The sequence below is a fragment of the Siniperca chuatsi genome, linkage group LG17 (genome assembly GCF_020085105.1).
Source record: "Siniperca chuatsi isolate FFG_IHB_CAS linkage group LG17, ASM2008510v1, whole genome shotgun sequence".
Classification (NCBI taxonomy): domain Eukaryota; kingdom Metazoa; phylum Chordata; class Actinopteri; order Centrarchiformes; family Sinipercidae; genus Siniperca; species Siniperca chuatsi.
Genome location: NC_058058.1, coordinates 11,519,175 through 11,537,707, shown reverse-complemented (window position 1 = coordinate 11,537,707; position 18,533 = coordinate 11,519,175). Strand labels below are relative to the sequence as shown.

The window sequence follows — 18,533 nt, the reverse complement described above, 5'->3', positions numbered from 1 at the left end:
ACATGTTCACATAGGTTTCGAGAATTTCCAGTTTTTCATGCTGGATGTTTGTGTTTGCGTCATACTGCAAGAAATGCAGTTCATTGGCGTGTAAGTCATTTTGCGTGTTATCACAATGCCTTTTTTGCTTTTTGCGTGTCATTTCATGCCATTTAGTCTGTACTGACTTACGGCGTGTCATTTTATGCGCAAATGTCATAGACAAAGTGTCAGGTGATGTAGTATTTCAAAAATTGTGAATTGCCGCAACCACGAGAAGTCCACAAGCACGCAGTCATAAATGTGCACAAAAAATATTAGGCTGATGGGTCCAGTAGTGTGCAAGATTAGCTGCGGACAGATACACACGCGACCAAACGCATAATCGATAATGAAAATAGTCATTAGTTACTTTTGTTTAATTGTCAGTAGTGTGAATATGAATCTCACTACACTGTCCGATGCATTCAAACAAAAGTTTTAAATCAAATTTGACTTTCACACTACAGATTCAGAGATAAAAGATGAAGCATATTTGACTGTGACCACCATCTGAACTTCATTTCATTTTCATTGAGGAATCTGAAGCAACCAAATAATTTCTTTCTTTCAGTTTTCAGATTCCTCTAAGGTTAGTCATAGATTTAGACAGAGGCGGGGGGGAGTCTTGGACATCATCCAAGTCAGACAGGATTAATTTTGTCTTCATCACCTCATGCAGACAAGGATTTGCCGTTGAACTTGAACCCAGTTCCCTCACACTGCCTGATTTCATGCCTCAAGCGCCCCCCCAGCACCATGCTTGTTTCTTTGTGAAGCTGTCTTCCTTGACTTTCCGCATCCCCCGTCTGGCCCTCTGCAACCTCTCTTCCATCTCTGCCCCCTCCCCTCCCGCGCAGCCATTCTTCACTTCTGGGTTGGGGGGCTCCAGGAGACGGCCCACAGGGACTCGCAATACAGAATGCTAATCAGGCCCTCAGCGGTACTTCCCACGATTTTCCTCCCAGACATGAGCTTTTGTTTTGTTATTGATTACATTATAATCAGACGGTTCCCGTAACTTTCCTGCTGTCTGGAGGCCGATCTGCAGCTCTGACTGCAGCGGAGGGCCTACCTGTCATATGGCCCTTCTCTCATTCATTCAGGATTTATGTTTTACCTTAGTAATAAACAAATTCTTCTGTTTACAAGATGTGCAGTGGTTCTTATGCTTGCAACAGTGGGGTTTTGCCCTCTTTTAATACACTGCCAGTCAAAAAGGTTTGGGCACCCTAAAATCTTTACATTTTTGTTTAAATCTCAAGAAATATGATTTTAAATGTACTGCAAATACACTAGAGTGAACTGAGCAATGTTCATATGTGTTTATCTTGTTGGAAATAGACTAAATCTAACTACAAATGGTCTTGATCAGTCTGTAATTAGGCTCCTGTAACAGACAATATACTGTAAAATGTGTACAGCTGATACTAGTACTGTGTGTGTTTCATACTGGGAGGTGTGACTTTTTGTCAGTATCCACAGTTTGATCCAACATTGTTCATATTCATGTATTTAACCTTTTATTTATACAGTGTACAGGAGGTTAGTTGAGCATTTTAGTAGAACGGTAGATACCAAATAACAAGAAAAGCAGAATCAATTAATAAAACAGAAAACTGACAATAAACAAGGTTTCAGGCTCAGTGAAATCACCCACAGGTGCATAACAAATATTACTGAGAATAGTCTTGAAGTTACAGAAAGGTAAACATGTTTTGATGTTTAGGTGACTGGAGGTGACACTAACAGCAAAGGCAGTCTTTCCTAGATAACTTGTAAATGATTATACAAGTTAAGTTTTTTTTCTGGCAATTTCTCTTGAAGACGATCTTTCCTTCCTAAGAGTACCTACTAATTGAACAATTTAACCAAAAATGCTAAAATGAGGAGTATTTAGAAACATTAGACTGGCAGTGTAATGTTACCAAAAGGCATTTCTGAGCTTTGGAAGCAAAACGAAAATGGGTTGTACGTGCACATTATTAAACTCCCAAAGCTAAATCTTTATGCTGTCATCAGACTGCGACAAGTAAAGTGAACACAAGGGTCGTCTTGTTTCGAGTCATGCAGGCAGTGCAGTCAGTACATACATTCCTGACAGTAGGTGAAACTCACTTGCATTCGAAAAGTTGTGACACAAATGTCTAAACTGTACACGGCCATTTAAAAAAATTTAAAGAAGGGTTAACACAAATATTAGAAATCTGTGTCATTCTGTGAGTTTTGGGCATCTTCACTGATGGACAACTTCATATATCGATGCATGTAAAACAGCCTGATGAAGAACAAAACAGTACAAAACAATTATCACAATACATTCAAACCTATCTAAAACATCAACATACCTCCTGTAGTTATAATTTCTGTCGCATATGAGTTGAAGGAGAGTTGTGCATTACATATGCTTCCATGACGACCACTTACTATGAACAATTTGTGTCTGGCGTATTATGCATGAAACAAAAGCTCAGAAACCATTTTCCTTGATGAACCCTTTAGTCCCAGAGTGTTTGTGAGCTGAACGAGGAGCTCGTCTTTCCAGATGTTTCCAGCGTTTGTTTGCAGTGCAGCAGCAGCAGCTGGATCCTCTGGCCTGCGCCTCCTTAAGAGCAGCTGTGCCACGCTGTCCCAGACGCAACACATCATCCAGATGTGACTCAGATATTCCTCTGCAAGTGTACAGTGCGTGTAAACATTGATCAGTGATTGTGTTTAGTCTTTATATGAGCGTGTTGTTCTGTGTTGACTACTGGAGTGTTTCCACCTCCAGACGTTTCTAATGAGGGTTTTGTGTAATCGGTTGGTCAGTTATAGTTATATTACTTTCAGTGTAGAACTGTACAACCACGTCTTGATCCTGAATTCATAAACAAACAATAAAACCCAATGGCGCCAGCTCAGATTTTAAGAAAACATGTTATTAAATAATTAAATCCAAAAGCATCCATTCAACCTGAATAGTTTCTGAAACTTTAAATTCTATTAAGTCCATCTTTAAATTCACAGCAAGGCGGTTTCTCTAAGTGAGCTCATGCATTATTCATTAAATGTTCCAAGTTTATGTAATGTAACATTTCCCAGTGTCAAACCTCTGTGTAATGTAAAGGGAAATCATCATAAACAAGTCTGACTACCGGCATCATAAATAGCACAAAATACATTCTCCATCAGACAGTGCTGGTTGGACTTTAACAAAATTTAGGGAAATTGCTGTATCTTCACATGAGAATGGTTTTTCCCAGCGATCGCTTCAATTACAGTTTAAAACGAGTCAAGTGTGTGAGTGAATCAGAGTTGACAGTAAAGTCTCCAGTCTTGGACCTGCTGGGAGCTGCTGGGTAGGAAAGTAAGAGAGCTTCTGTGTGTCTGACGGCAACCGTAAAGGACTGCACCAGATGACAGCCGTGAAAGAAAGTGTGTAACTGACCTTATCGTTCATAAATAAGTGATTTTAAAAAACAACAATTACCAGAAAATGGATTAAAGCACACATCTCGATGGTAATGTACCCAAATACATCCCCATGTAATAGAGCGTGCTAGAAATGACACAGGCTCAGATATCCTGTTCAGTACCTTTTTGTTACAAGCCTGATACATTAGCGATGTCAAATGAACGAAGCAAGACTCGTTTAAAATGTTCTATATGTAGTTGATTTAAAATGCCTTTTATGTGTATTTATGTAGGGGGTTTTTTTATAATTAAAAGCTTCAGCCAATCATGGCTACAGTAAATGGATGGTTCAGGTCAGGTTCACATATGTGCATAAGGTAAGTGCCAAGATTTGCTTCTTTTCGTTGTTTATGTAACGTCAGTATGTGGGCGATGTACTGTAACAGAAACATTATGCAATATTGTAAATATGGACGTAATGTGATGGTTCAACAAGTTTGTGAAATAATGATTGTCATGGTCGATTCTACATCCTTCACATTCTCATCATAGAAAATGTACCTTTTTAACACAAACGTAGACACAGGAAATCCACACACATACAGTAATTGTCTCATTGTAAACATTAATACTTTTATTGATTAAATTAACTGCAGTAGAAACAGTTGCATAGTACAGAGATCGAGCACATTAACAGCAGCTCATGTGCAAATCACGCTTGTGAGACACCTGAAACAGTATCATAGTGCATTATATTGTCAATTATATCATTGCCTCTCAAGAGTATTCAAACTGCATAGCCTCTATTGCACATATTCACAAGTTCTCCACATTAGATCAAAACGAAATCCTATGCATTCAATATTACGTTGTCAGAGGAGATGATTTGACAAATGAAATGTGGAATAAATCCAGATTTAATCAGTAATTGTAATTACTGATTAAACCAAAGGAAAGACTACACTTCTAGCGAGGACTGTATTCATTGTTTCTACTAGAAAACACACTTCAACAGCAACATAGCACACACATTGCACCTGTGCTCATATAGTGCATATTAGTAAAACATCACAATTCACCACATTTCTCTCAGACTGTGGAAACAAACTGAACCTGTACATTTAATGAGCAAACTTACAGTAACAACACAATTCATGTGCAAACACTAATACAGATAGTGTAAACCCAACAAAACCTCCTACTCATTTCTTTTGCATAGATAAAAAGTAAACATATTGCAGTTTTAATTGCACAAAAATACTTCCTGCAGTGATAGTAGCTCTCTTGATTAAACATATACACTGAAAATAAAAATAGTTTAATGAAGAGTGTAAAAAGTTGCTATGAAATTATGTTCCAATCTTAAGCTACTGTTGTACACAAAATAGGAAAAAATGTTATATAAATTATCTAGAAGAACAAAGGTTATACTGCCTTCAAACAGAAATGTACAAAACAATCTAATATACATTTATGAGATGATGAAATGTGAAGAATGTGCTGTGTCTAAAAACAGTCAGATCATCAAGGACTGATATAAAATTTATAGTTGATGGATCAGGTCCATAAAACAAAATAATTTTAAATGTCTCAAGTAATCAAGTCACACAGATTGTCAACAATTTGACTGAAACATCTAAAGTTTTACATGAGAAAAATGGACAAATTTCACTGCTAGCTGAAATAATTAGAAACAAATAGGATTCAAAAGATAAGTGAGAAGAAATGACAAATTACTGATCTAAAGGAGAATAAATTGTTGAACTAATGAATAATACTACAAATTCAAAACACTACAGCAACTATTTTTGTCATCTAACTTTTTCCCCTTCTTTAAAAAAAATATATTTTAAATCTCAAATGACTGAATTTGTGTAGTGCAGATGTTTCCTGAACAGCTGTGCAGAGCAGTTCCCAAGAACACAGTGTAAAACACACATGCACACACACACAGACTCCACTTTGCCGTCCTTTACTCTCATAGTTTCAGCCTCATGACGGCCAAATGTCAGTTTGTCCACTTGTATCAAAGTCTTCTGGTTTCTTTCTGTCGTCATTCAGATAAAGATGTTCTGTTGAAGCATCAGAAAACAGTGCCTTTTGTATCCATTACCACTTTTAAGACCTGACATTTTTAACTCTGTCTGCTGTTCAGTTGTTGGAGACGGCTGCTTTCACAGAATCCGTGTATTTCCTCCAGTATGTCAGTGGACGATGTAGTCCTGAAATGAACATCACTGGACTCAAAGTCACAGTTCAAAGAGATGAGAGGCGAAGATCAGGTGATTCCCAACTCCAGACTGATCAGAAGCTCTAAAAGAAAAGACAGAGGAGACGTTATTACAAATCCATTAATAAGCTACAAGATATAGCACAACCACATTTATCTACAGTCTTCCAAATTTGCATCTAGAAAGACCAAAACGTGCACAGTAGAAATGTACAGTTTCTGGATTTGTTCCTCACTAATGATACATGTACAAATACAATATGTGGAACAACAGAATATATATGTGTATGCATTTTTAATACTGTATTTTATTCAAATTATGTTGGTGAACCAGTTGGCTCAGATCCCCACAATTCCCCAGTTGCTCTTATTCTACGGTGTTCAACTTCACTGCCTTTAGAGTACAGGACAGGCGACGACTAAAAGATATAGATCCCAGGAGACCATCCTGGTTAAATAAGGCTCAACACATGCAATTAATAATCCAACACATGTATCCTGCATGAAACACACACATCCGTTGTAACTGGGGAACAATCAGCCTTTTTGGACAAAGCCAAGTGCAAAAAAAACAACATTCATATAAAAGCATTTTTTCTCTAATTCTTGTACATGCTTAGAAGCTCCTAAAAATGTTAAATATGTGGAAGGATTGCAGCCGGATCATGTGCAAAGACTCAAACATTTGTGGGACTCTGAGCTAAGCCAGGCATAATTTATCACAAAGCAGTGTTACTGTTTACTGTATCGCCTTCTGAGTGGCCTTTACTGCCTTTTTTAACACTTTATTGTAAGCTCCCTTTCACTGCCCATAGATGGCACACTAATAACAGAGGGAATAAACTCACACACACACACACACAATCAACCCAGACAGAGGAGATGAAATATGCCCCCCAACCCCCCAAAAACACCAAACTCCAAAACAACCATGTCTGTATTTGCCAGTCTAGACACAAGCTGCTCTCCCAATCACCAACATCACACCTCCTTCTCCTCTCCTCCTTCTCCCTCTCCTTTTCCTCCCCCCACCCCACCCCCCCCCCACCCCCACTATCATTGTCTGAGCCACCAAAGTGTTTTTTCCCACGCTTTATTTTTCCCCGTCCTGTTTGTAGGCAGGCAGGAGAAGGTGGGGGGTGGAGGGGAAAGGGAGGGTGGGGGGGTTAAGAACTGATGGGGTCGCTATGGCAACCCCACATTGGCATGCCCCTGATTGGACTATGTGGTGGCTAATTATTCAGCGCATATGCTTAAAAAAAACAATAAAGTAGGACGTATTGAAATGCAGAGCCGAGCATCGCATGGTGTGTGATTAACATATGAGCCCAGCGCTGCTTTTGAAGAAAGACGCCTCAGTTTCGTCGCTCCATCTAGTTCTTAAATGTTACTGACTCAAATGTTACGTTTATAATCACATTTTATGTGCATGTTAAATACATTAGGAAATATCTTTTAGAATTTCAACTGTAATCTTTTTTTCATAAATTTACTGTTTTAGTTTGCAAAATGTGAACTTTTTGTCATGAACTTTATATTTTTGTTTGAAAAATCTACTTAAACTATTTACATTTATCTATGGGAAGATTAATAATTCACATTTATGTACATATGTTTTGTATGTGAGGATCAACCCAAACTTTACATTGAGGCTGAGAAAACTGAAACAAAAAACAAGAGCTGCATGCTAATGGCAGGACTGTGAGGACTGGCATGACAGACAAATTGTGTGTGTGTGTGTGTGTGTGTGTGTGTGTGTCAGAGGCAGTAGGGATGGAGGGTCTGCTGTGTGAAAGAAACCAGTGGGGTAGGGGTTTGTATATGTGTGTGTGAGGAGGGGGGGTTACATTAACAATGGCCGGCATTGTTTACCAATCTCCCTCGTCCATTAATCAGGACGATCCGGGTCTAATTGGAGTTTTGGTTAAGCTGGTCTCCAGACCCCCGTTCCCTCCACTGGCCTAAATAATGGCGTTACGCCACAAGTGCCGCCACACATTGGGGAGGACAATGTGCCGCTTGTCTGAGCGCCCAGGATAGGATCCCCACCCTCTCCTCTTCCCCTCCTTTCTTAGCGCTCCCTGCACCCCCCAAAATAAACCTCACACAGAAACACAAAGAAGGCCTCTCACTATTGAGATCTCACTGTCGCAGGCTCCCTCTCCTTGTCTGTCTGCCCCCCTCTCCTCCTTCCCACCCTGTCCAGTCTTTCTCAGTCAATCACTTACTACACTTTTCCTTCCCTGAACTCATAGGTGGGTCCCTTGTTTCTGGTGGTCATGGTGAGAGTTGCGGGTTCGTTGGTCAGGTAGAAAAACCGCATCGAAGGAGATGATCGTCCTCACTTCTTAATCCCTGCTTAAAGGTCGGCTAAATTGCCACTGTCATATAAAAATAAAAAACTCCAAATTAGGGGAATTTTAATGTTTTCATACCAGCTGAAGGATTTCATGTTTCTCTAAAAGAGAAGACTTGTAAAAGCCTTTAAAACCAAAATGGTGTGCATCAAAACAGTGTGCACATGAAGCTCAAAGTAAGGCCGGAAAAGTTGGCATGATGGTTTTCATTCAACAGGAACAAAATGAGTACTGTACTGTACTGTAATATAATGAACTGTATATTATTTTAGGTTATTATTAGGTTATTTCCAGTTAATTCCCAAGAGACATTTATTTATTATTAAGACTTAATTAAAGATTTTATTTGATCTCTTGGACTATGAGACCATTTTAAATCCAAATGGTTAACATAAAAGATGCAAGGTCTGAAACTTTGACCTGTTGGAGACACAAGGTTTTAATTCAGCAGCAACACAATAGGGAGAAGGGATGCTATATACTCTTTAGATTATTTAAATGATATTTCCAGTAAACTCTCAGTTCAGATGTTCCTCCAATTCAGAAATCAGTGAGAGTTAATGATGCCGTGTCAAATAATCCATACGGCAACAATTCTTCTACAAGCCAAATAGAAAGTGTATTGCACATATGAGAAAACGAAGTGTGATAACAAGCAGGGATTTATGAAGACCGCTATGTTGCTAATTACAGCTCCTTGTGGGTGTCAGGGAACATGTAGGTGTTTTTTTTTTCTCCACATCATCAAACGAAGCTGTCTGCACATGCCTGCAGCATAAATATCGTGCGAATGCTCCACGTGCAGAAATAATGCCAGTAGAGCAAAATTGTAACCCTTTGTAATTAAAACCCTTGGAATAATCTAATTAACGTCTCAGAAACCAAGCAGTCGAAAAAGAGTTTTCAGAGCGTCTGTGGAATACCACAAAATGGTCGATCGTCAGCGTCTGCAGCGTGACGACGGGCACAACGAAAGCGATGCAGGAACCGCAGCTGCCCTTAAAAATGCCAGCTTGCAAGCCACTCGCTCTACGGTTTCCTCCTATCTCATCCCTTCCCGAGTGTCTCTTGGGGCGATCTCTACAATTAACACACTGGCAGTAATTAACACTGTCTTGAGCTAACCAATGGCACGGAAAGGAATCGGGGGGCCAACATGAAGTGGGGGAAGGTGCAGCGCTGACTATCCACGTTCCCCTTTTTCAGCTGCCATTTTGTGCCAGTCTTAACACCTAAGATGGTGGCAGGACTGTGACTTGCCGTGTGGGAGAGGAGGACAAACTGGCAAGGGAGGGGTCGGAGAAGAGGAGGATTATGGGATTGAGGAGGGGAGTCTCTTATTTTCATTCTTCTAGTCGGTACATTGCCGAACGGTTACCAAGACAAGGGGAAAAGAGAGGCGGAGAGACAGAAAGAGGCATGATCGTCAGATTGCTGCCCAACACGCACACACACACACACACACACACACACACACAGAGGAGGAATTCTCCCACACACTCTCACATGTCAGAGAGGAAGAGCAAAGTGTTTATACAGTGTCGGCGCGAAAGTCAACAACACTGTGATGGTCTGTTTGTGTAGAACGTGTCATTTACATGTGCTTTATAAACGCCACACACATACGAACACACACGTGCCCATGCATGAACACACACACACACCACACACACAAACAACCAACACAGCCGTTCTCATGGTATGGTCTGCCCCTGAGCATGCAAATGACATTCATTATGCAAATGCATACAAATCAGAACCAACCATCTGAGAACCCAAGCTGGGGAAAAAACGAAAAGAATAAAATTAAATGAACGAGGGGAAATGCAAAGAAAAGAAAGAAGAAACATGTTGGGAAGTGCGTGTGGGGAAAGTACAGTGTCACTTTAAGAGTGTGTTAAATGTGTGTGAACAGAAAAATAGGTTGTGATCTTTTTTTTGTCCACCAAAAAATGTTTAAAAATATAAAAATCTGGATAAATCTCAAATTTAGGTTTGTTGCCCATTTTTAAAGATTTTTAGTTCCTAGATAGTATTTATGCTCGACAAAGCTACACTAAATATGGGAGAAGAGATCACACACACACACCATCTTTCCTCACTGATGCCACACTGTCCATTGAGTTCTTTAGCAGGGAAAGCAGAAAATCAACTGCAGAAGAGCATCAACTGGAGTGGAGATGCTCCAAATGATGACAAAGTGCCGCTAATTGCCTCTCGAGGTGTTCTTTGTTTAGTTTCACCTCTCTCAGCACCACTGCTGCTGTAGGACATGCTCTCTAAAACCCAAGAGGAGCTGCATGCACATTATCATTCTTTATGAATCATCCAAACCCCGTAACTTGACCAAATATCAAGGAGATTTGTGTAGATGCATCCATTTATCGGGTGTCTGAATGTAAAGGGTTACAGCTTCATGTCTCAAGCATGGGTACTTCACACCTCATCCACTGACTACGACAACAACAAACAGATTTCCCTCCTAAAAAAGATTCAGGCAAGAAAACTGTGCCAAAATAGAAATTTAGCCAATTATCTGGCATGATGAAAAAGCAAAAAAAGGCTAATTAGAAACAGATTATGGCCAAATTCTTCCCCGAAAAGAAGTGCAATTAGACAGAAATTCCTGAGTGTGTGTGTGTGTGTGTGTGTGTGTGTGTGTGTGTGTGTGAGAGGAAAAGAGAGACCTATGATAAAAAGGAAGGTTCAGGATTTTCTGGACTAAAGTATATCATCTTAAATGTTTTTTTTAATTTAACATTTATCTCAACATCCTATCCAAGTGCTTTGAACCTCTAAACTCCCTTATTCTTCTTCTTGAAATAATGCTCATGCAAGCATATTGCTGATTTGTACTTGCAGTGATAACACATTTTTCAGAAACAAAACCACCAAACCAACCAGGTGAAGACTTTGTTAGTGTCCTCACAGGAAACCTGATTCGATTTGTGATCAGTTGGAGAGGCCTCTAATCTAAAAAAACAAAGACAGGATACAACTAGGTGAAGGCCATAAATCTCTGAGGCACAGTACACCGAGAAATATCCTTTTCTACTGAATGTAAAGTACTGTAGTACTAGCAAGTAATTTAACAGTTTACCTTTCTAGTTATAGATGGGTGGGGTTTGTGACATAAGAAAGTGGCAGAAATGTTTGTCATTCAGTTTTGTATGATTCTCATACTAGACACTGTCTGAAATGTCTACTTTGGCTGCACAGGTTGGTCTAATCTGGTACACCGAGCAGATTAAAACCCTGGGAACGAATTTGAAAATAAGGCTGGCCCTCGAGTGTGTACGTCAGTTGTTTGGGTAAAAGTCAGCAATGCTTGAATTTGGCCCTTCACTGAGTCCTGCAGTCTATGTTCTTTAGCAGAAAGCTTCAGCCCTGCATCCTGTCACTCACCTCAGAGCACCAGAAGAGGTTTAAAGTCACAGTGGAATAGATTTTCATTGCATTGTACTCTGTTAATTTGATGCATTTCCTCCTGAAGCGAGATGTTTGGACAGAATAGGAAAAGGATTAACTCCGAACTAGTAAGACAATGGGATGTCATTTATGCAGAGAAGGCCAGTTTTACTTAATTTGAAGGGTTGGAGGCAACAAAATGTCTCAGACATCTGTGACCGTACTATCTCGGTGTACACAATAAGGTCACCACTAATGATTCTCTGTTTTCCAGGAGATAAAAGTACATTTTGGATGTAAAAATACCAGATTATTTTGTCATTTTCTGCAATATATCTTTCAATAAGAGGAGCAGGTGAACATATATATTAGTAACTATGTCGCTTATTTTGCATTTAAGTGTGACTTTAAAGTGCATATTTGGGAAGGACAAAGAAAAATGTTGAACTTATCTTTTCCGTCCCCGCCGACCCCTTGATTGACAGTTTGCTCTATACCAGTGGTTTGAAATGAGCCGGCATGAGGAAATAGTCACACACACAAACTCACACACTATCATCCTGTCAACCAGCACAATGTACGAATCCACACAGTTTGATTTGGTTTGGTTTGAATATACAACAAGCAAATGTGATGTATTTTGTGAAAATCAAGACGCTTTCTGTAGTTTCAATTCAAATATTAATTATTTGTGTTGCCTTGTGCACATTGGATCCTCTATGAGAGACCCCTCCCCTCCCTTTAAAATTACCCCTTATGTAACACAGCATCATACCTTCACGTGCATTGTCCGAGCCCATTCCTCTCTGCTGCTGCTTTTTTTTATTTAGTTTTCTTCTCCCGTGCAGGCGTGTAATGGGATTCTTGTTACTTTCGGTTATCTAGCTTTATGAAGAATGTACGTCACTCATACAGCTAGATAACCAAAGATAACAGACAACCCCTCAGGCCTGCGAACACAGCTCTCTGCCAGCATCACACACACACACAACCTCCGACACACCTGTGAGGACAAACAGTGACAGGAAAACTGCTTAAAGGGCAAAATCACCAAAACAAAGCGAATTCACTGTGTTTTGCATGTATTCCAGAGGTGGAAATAATGACAGTAATAGTCATAAATATGGAGTGTTAATGCAGATGATTTATCACATGGTGTTAAAAACGCCTCAGTGAAATGAGATGAAAAACAAGCATGACTAAAGATTCACAAGGGATACTGCTGGGAAAACACATTTTCCAAGCTATTAAGTGTTTTTATATGACTGAAATGTGAATGGGTTCTTTATAGGAATTCAAAACAAAGCATTATAGCCGACTATCCAGTGAACTAAAGACAACAACAATAAAGATCTTTATGAGGGGCATCAGACACCGGGGATAAAGTAGCACTGAGGGGAATAATTTACACAAATAGTGTAAATAGAAAATATTATAGTAGAATGCAAAGAGGAAATCCCCTGAAAATTTAACACATGCACTCGTTGTACAGTAGGGGTAAATACTCATTTACTATATAAAGGTATTCAGTCATTTTTAAAGTCCCATCTGGAATTATTTTAGCTGTACAGGCAGACAAGATGTACATTTTTGCAATGTCTTCCTGTTATTTTGTTACATCTTAGAATACTGCTCTATATTCTCCCTGAGCATTATTGGAATATTATTAACATAAAACTTTCATATCCTCAAAATATTCCCTGCACAATAGTATAAAATATCTTCAGTCCAGCATGTCAGGTCAGATGCAGCACCAACTGTAAAGGGGTTAATTTGATATATTTCTCAGAAGGACATGTGTAAGTGACTCATATCTTCACCTAAATGTGCAAAAAACTGATTAGATTAGAAAATGCATATAAGTAAATCGATACATTTGTGACAGTTATTGTGGATAAGGTTATTTTTATTAATTTAATTTACATTATGAAGCAATATTTGTACCCTGTCGTATTTATTACATGTTTATTTAAAGCATTAGAAGACATTTGAGTAAGATCATTTTATTTATTTATATTTGGACATAATTTCCATTAATAATAATTATGTGAAAATACTAAAATATTTAGACCCCAAGCCAAATACATTAGTGTGTGTGTGTGTATCTCTGAAATTATATTTAAAAAAAATGCATTTCTTTGTTTTTTTGTTTTGTTTTTTTTCCATAAACAGCTTCTTCTTTTTTTTTAATGGCTTTTGGCGAGAGAGGGGAGTGACGTCACGGGCATCGCTGGCTTTCAATTAGTGCGTTAGCAGCGAGGTGTGATGCCTAATTAACACACGCGCGCGCGCGCACACACACACACACACACACACACACACACACACGCCATTATGGAGAGGATGTTCTTTCTTACAGCATCGTGAAAATAGGCCACTGCTGAACGAACAGTTACAGCAGTTAAAGCTGCAGGTTGTTTACAGAAAGGCGGAAAATGCAGATAAAGATGTTATACACATAATTGCTTGCGTTACATTTTATTTTACATCTGCTTTCTGAAAGGTCTCCTATAAATCAGAGAGAGATGAATTATACATAGGCTTTGGATTTTTGCCAAAAAAAACAACAACATCCATTTGGGAGCTCACTTTGCTGTTTTACCTTTCAGGCCGCGACACACACGTTTCAACACGAGTTCACGACTTCAGGGTTCACATTCACACCTACTGACGACTTTCTCGTTTATTTAATGTGTTTATTTTACGCTTACAGCCTTTGAATGTTTTTAGATTTGTGATTAACAGTGCTTTGCTTTTCTTTTCCCATCTACTGTGTGTGTGTCTGCTGATCTGGGTGGCGAGCTGCTGCAAGGGCTACGGTTTCCCTAACAAGGATAAATAAAGTTGTATTGAATTGAACCGAATTATCTGGCTACAGAAATGTGTCCCATCAAGTCTATGAGTGTATGTGCGAGTGTATTTTTAAGTTTTTAAAGCTGCTAAAATTATACTTTATTTTTTTTTTTGAATTGCATGAAATTTGAGTAGGATGTCTGTAGCTGCTACAATGGACAAAATAATTGTCACGTAATCGTTTTATATTAAATCGCGTGTGTATTTTGCTCTCTCTCTAAATTGAATAAAATGCTAATAACAAGTATTATAATCGCAACGGTTTCTTTATATATTTTTATTATTTTATTATTTCCTTTTTTTTATTTTTTGTGTTATTCAGGTCTCTCTGTCAGGTGCTAACCTGAGCCTTTCACAAAGCATTTGTGATTTAAAGCATGTATTAAATACTGAGCACATACTGCCTGTAAATTAACGGCTCAAATGAGACGACTTGTCCCAAATAATGTCCTAAAAATGTCCTTTTTCTTTGAATTAATATCTGATGCATTTCCTGGATACAGGCCGTGCAGAGACCAGTATAGTAGAGAAAGCAGTGACACTATAGAGTAGCTATTAAAAACCTATACTGTAATGCATGAAAAATGATAAAGAAAGAAAAAAGACATTAGGTACCGCTGACCCTCAAGTCTTTGTGGGGAAATTACACTGACGTTTTCGTTGAAGGTAACTTGGCAGCAATACAGTGAAAAATGTTCTACTTTAATAGATTGTCAGGACCATAAAAGGCTGTAAACGCTGCAAAACGTGAGCGGAACAGTCGCGTCCACAAAAAGGATCCAGAAAGGATTTTAAAATGATTTCCAGAAGTAATCGATTAGTTCCACACAGCGTGCTGCTGCTGCGTGGTCGCTTGATTTTTCGCTTGTGTGTGTGTGAGAGAGAGAGAGAGAGAGAGAGAGGAAGAAAGATGTTGTACTATATGGATTTTCCTAATGTTCTTGCATTGAGAGCTGTTAGCCAGTTTAAGTCACACGCAGATGCATCAGTGTTAAACGTGAAATCATTCATATTCACCTGGGAGTTGGAGGAAGCCCTCATCTTCATTTCAGGTGCTTTAAGTTTCTGGAATAAAAAAGAAAAAAAATGACTTGGGGATAGGATGAAAAGTCCACTAAAATGTCGCAGTACAATACATCATATATAATTAGTAGGCAGAATAACACACATCTCCCTCTCTCTCTCTCTGGAAAATCCCTGGAAAACACCTCTACGTGGGAAATCTGCCTACTAGGTCACTGACAGCCCCAAACGAGTCCAGTTTGCGTTGCTCAGCAGGGTCGTTAAGTCGGAGCTTTGCACCTGCAGCTTCACTGACTCTGCACCAGAGTGAGCCTCCAGAGATGCTGCTGCAGACTCACAGCGGTCCCTTTTCAAATTAGAGCATGTTATAGTCTTGTGTCTCACGGCACAGTCTCAGCTGTCTCAGCATGTCTTCTAACCATCTCCGTGTCTCATGGCTCACGGCTTTAGGGGCGATTTAATGTGCGAGGTCATTCAACACTGAGCCGAATATTTTCCCCCTGGATTCACCTGTTCAGTCTAAGTGCAGAGTCATGTTTTACTGCATATGATATAGCCCCGATTCATGTCTTCATTTTGGGGACTAATTGCGCCTTTGCGTCATGCGGTCTGGACCCTGTACGAGTGAGTTATGCAGTTCAGGGCCTTAGTGATGAAGCAAAATACAGTAAATAGTCCCATGCACGTGTAAAATCTGTGTTTCTCTTTTATAAAACTGATGCATAGAGACATTGTTTGCAAAAGAAAGTCCAAAAATATAGTAAATTAACAGGAAAACTTCTCCTCAGCCACAGTTTGGCGCAACAGTCATGAATACATTCACTATAAATATATAGACCTACTCAATAGGCTACTATAGAAAATGTTATGTAATAATTATAACATAAGACATAAAACGTATACATGCATTAGAGGGAGGTCTGGCTTCCCACTCACACAGATTAAACAGGCTTTATGTAAGAGCTCTCTGCTGGCACCGTACTGTATAATCCCAGGCTGCAGGAAGCCGCACACTGCTGGGTTCATGTACAATAATCACCTTTTGCTTTTTTTTTTTAAATACATGCTTTCCCCCCTGCTTAGGCTTTTCAGCGCGTAATCTGTTGACAGCAAACAGGCCAAACACAACACAGCACTGTGCCGTGAAAGGTTGCACCGCCTGAGGCCACTCTGGCACCACAGGCCGGCGTTATACAGTAGACCCATGCAACATTATAATTACAGTTACAATAAAATCTACAATAGCTAAAGTGAGCGGCAGGGTTTACTATCTCTCCAGTTTTTGTGAACTAAACTCGTGGAAATGGTGCAACACGAACTTATGTAATACTGGGGATAATAACAACAGAGCATATGGCTGATCCGGGGTCAGCATCACTGAAAAGATTCCAGTTTAAATTCAACATTGCTTTATTGGCATCAAAGACACTAAACCATTGTTGCCAAGGCAGAAAAAAAAAAAAAAAAAAACACTCATTAGTTTGGTATTTTCTGGGAGTCATCTCTTATTCAAAATGTAGGCTAGGTTAAATGGGAAGAAGGAGAGAGGAGAGAATGAACAATTCCTCGTTTTTTGGAACAATGTTAACATCAACACCAATAAAAAAATAACCAAAAGGCCTTGTGGGAGACAGGAGATCACCTGTGACTGTAGTCAGAGGAAAGGCGACTAATCTCAGTGCTGAAATAGCTGACTGCTGACATCTGGCCATGTATGAAGCATCTCGTGCCAAACAAAAGTGTCTGCAGCCACAAGTGAAACTACACGTCTGTGCCGCTGCCATCAGATGATGTTCAGCCTTCATCTCAGATGCTGCGCACCATTCATACACCTTAAACAGGTCCGAGGGCAGAACACGCCTCACTGGGAGAACATGTAGAGTAGATTTAGTCTTTCGTCGGCCTGTAGATCCTCACTTATTCCACAATAGGGTTAAACACATAATACAGTGTGTTATCGCCTGAACGCACCTCAGATCGCTATATAAACCCTCTGCTGTGCCGCTCCTGCAGGTTTTTGTTTAAACTCAGACTCGTTTGCCACAAAATCACTCATAATACAAAACATGGTTCTTACTGTTTCCTCCTGAGATGCAGCAGGGTGGGTTGCACTGGGCTCGGATGAGCTCCTGGTAAGCAGCGGTCCCTCCGGACGTGCGGCATGCTGGGAACCAAGTGAGCGCGTTCATGAGCGGCGTATTGAGCTTTGTGGCGACGGCGCATCGTGACGTCCCGCCGGCCCCGTCCATTATTTTTAATCTAACGGGTCCTCTTGGTTTTTTCCGCGCATATCGCTACACGGCTGTCCTCCACATCCACAGCCCCCGTCCTCCCCTCACCAAACTGGAGAGTTGGGACGGTCCGCCTGGATGGCTACATCTCCACCACCGTTGTCTCCAAATGGTTTAACATCTCATTTGTCCAAAATCATATACACCGTCCAAGGCCCGCCCCCTCGTGAGTCAGTGAGGTAACACTGTTCCCACCCTCTCAGAATTTTGATATTATGCAAGACGGTCGATGTAATTAGGACCTATAATAAGGACCTATGGCAGCGCCTCTCACGCCCCCCAACAGACGCCCGCAGAAGTGCATGGTGGCACCATCATTCATCCACCAAACACCACAGTCCTATAGAGGCTTTCAGTCAGTGTGTATGTTTCATCTGCATGACTTAATCATGTTATCCCGGTAATATCCCTGTTGCGTACTTATAGAGAGTTGTTTAAATGCCAGAAAAGAGATGTTGTATTTCTACTTCTTTAGGAACGCGGCCTATTTGTAGGTAGTGTGCTCATTAAAGTGCTCATATCGTGCTTATGTTTTACCTCAGCATCATGGTTCCACTTTAGGCTATTTCCAGTGGATATTTAAGCCTATAATTGGTGCTTTTAAAATTGATTGTGGGCCAATATAGGGATTTAGGCTATTCATGAATGCACTGTAGTGCAGACGTCACTATCACAGGAGAAAAGGCTCTGTAATTTTCAGATGTTTAAATGTAAAAAGTCATGTCTTTGTATTTGGCTTCTCACCCAGAATTGACATATCTCAAAGATGTTGGTGTCTGCAGCTGAAACGTGTAGAGGCAGACTGGAGAGGCGCTCCGGCTTGGATAATTAGCATGATAATCACACCAGAAATCTTTTGAGTCAATGAAAGACGAATCCTCGCAAACGTTATTGTATAAGGTCTCAGTCTTGTTTGTATGCATAGCCATAGACGTGCTCATCATTTGCATTAAATAA

At 39.9% G+C, this 18,533-nt stretch overlaps 1 long non-coding RNA gene across 1 annotated transcript; it reads right to left on the bottom strand.

The window, feature by feature from the left end:
• Positions 1–4,022: 4,022 nt before the first annotated feature.
• On the bottom strand, positions 4,023–17,672 carry LOC122864909. The gene is made up of 4 exons (XR_006375347.1): positions 17,363–17,672; positions 15,280–15,327; positions 12,185–12,412; positions 4,023–5,727 (listed from the first exon to the last, which is right to left on the bottom strand). It is a non-coding gene; the product is annotated as an uncharacterized LOC122864909 (long non-coding RNA).
• Between the last annotated feature and the right edge of the window lie 861 nt (positions 17,673–18,533).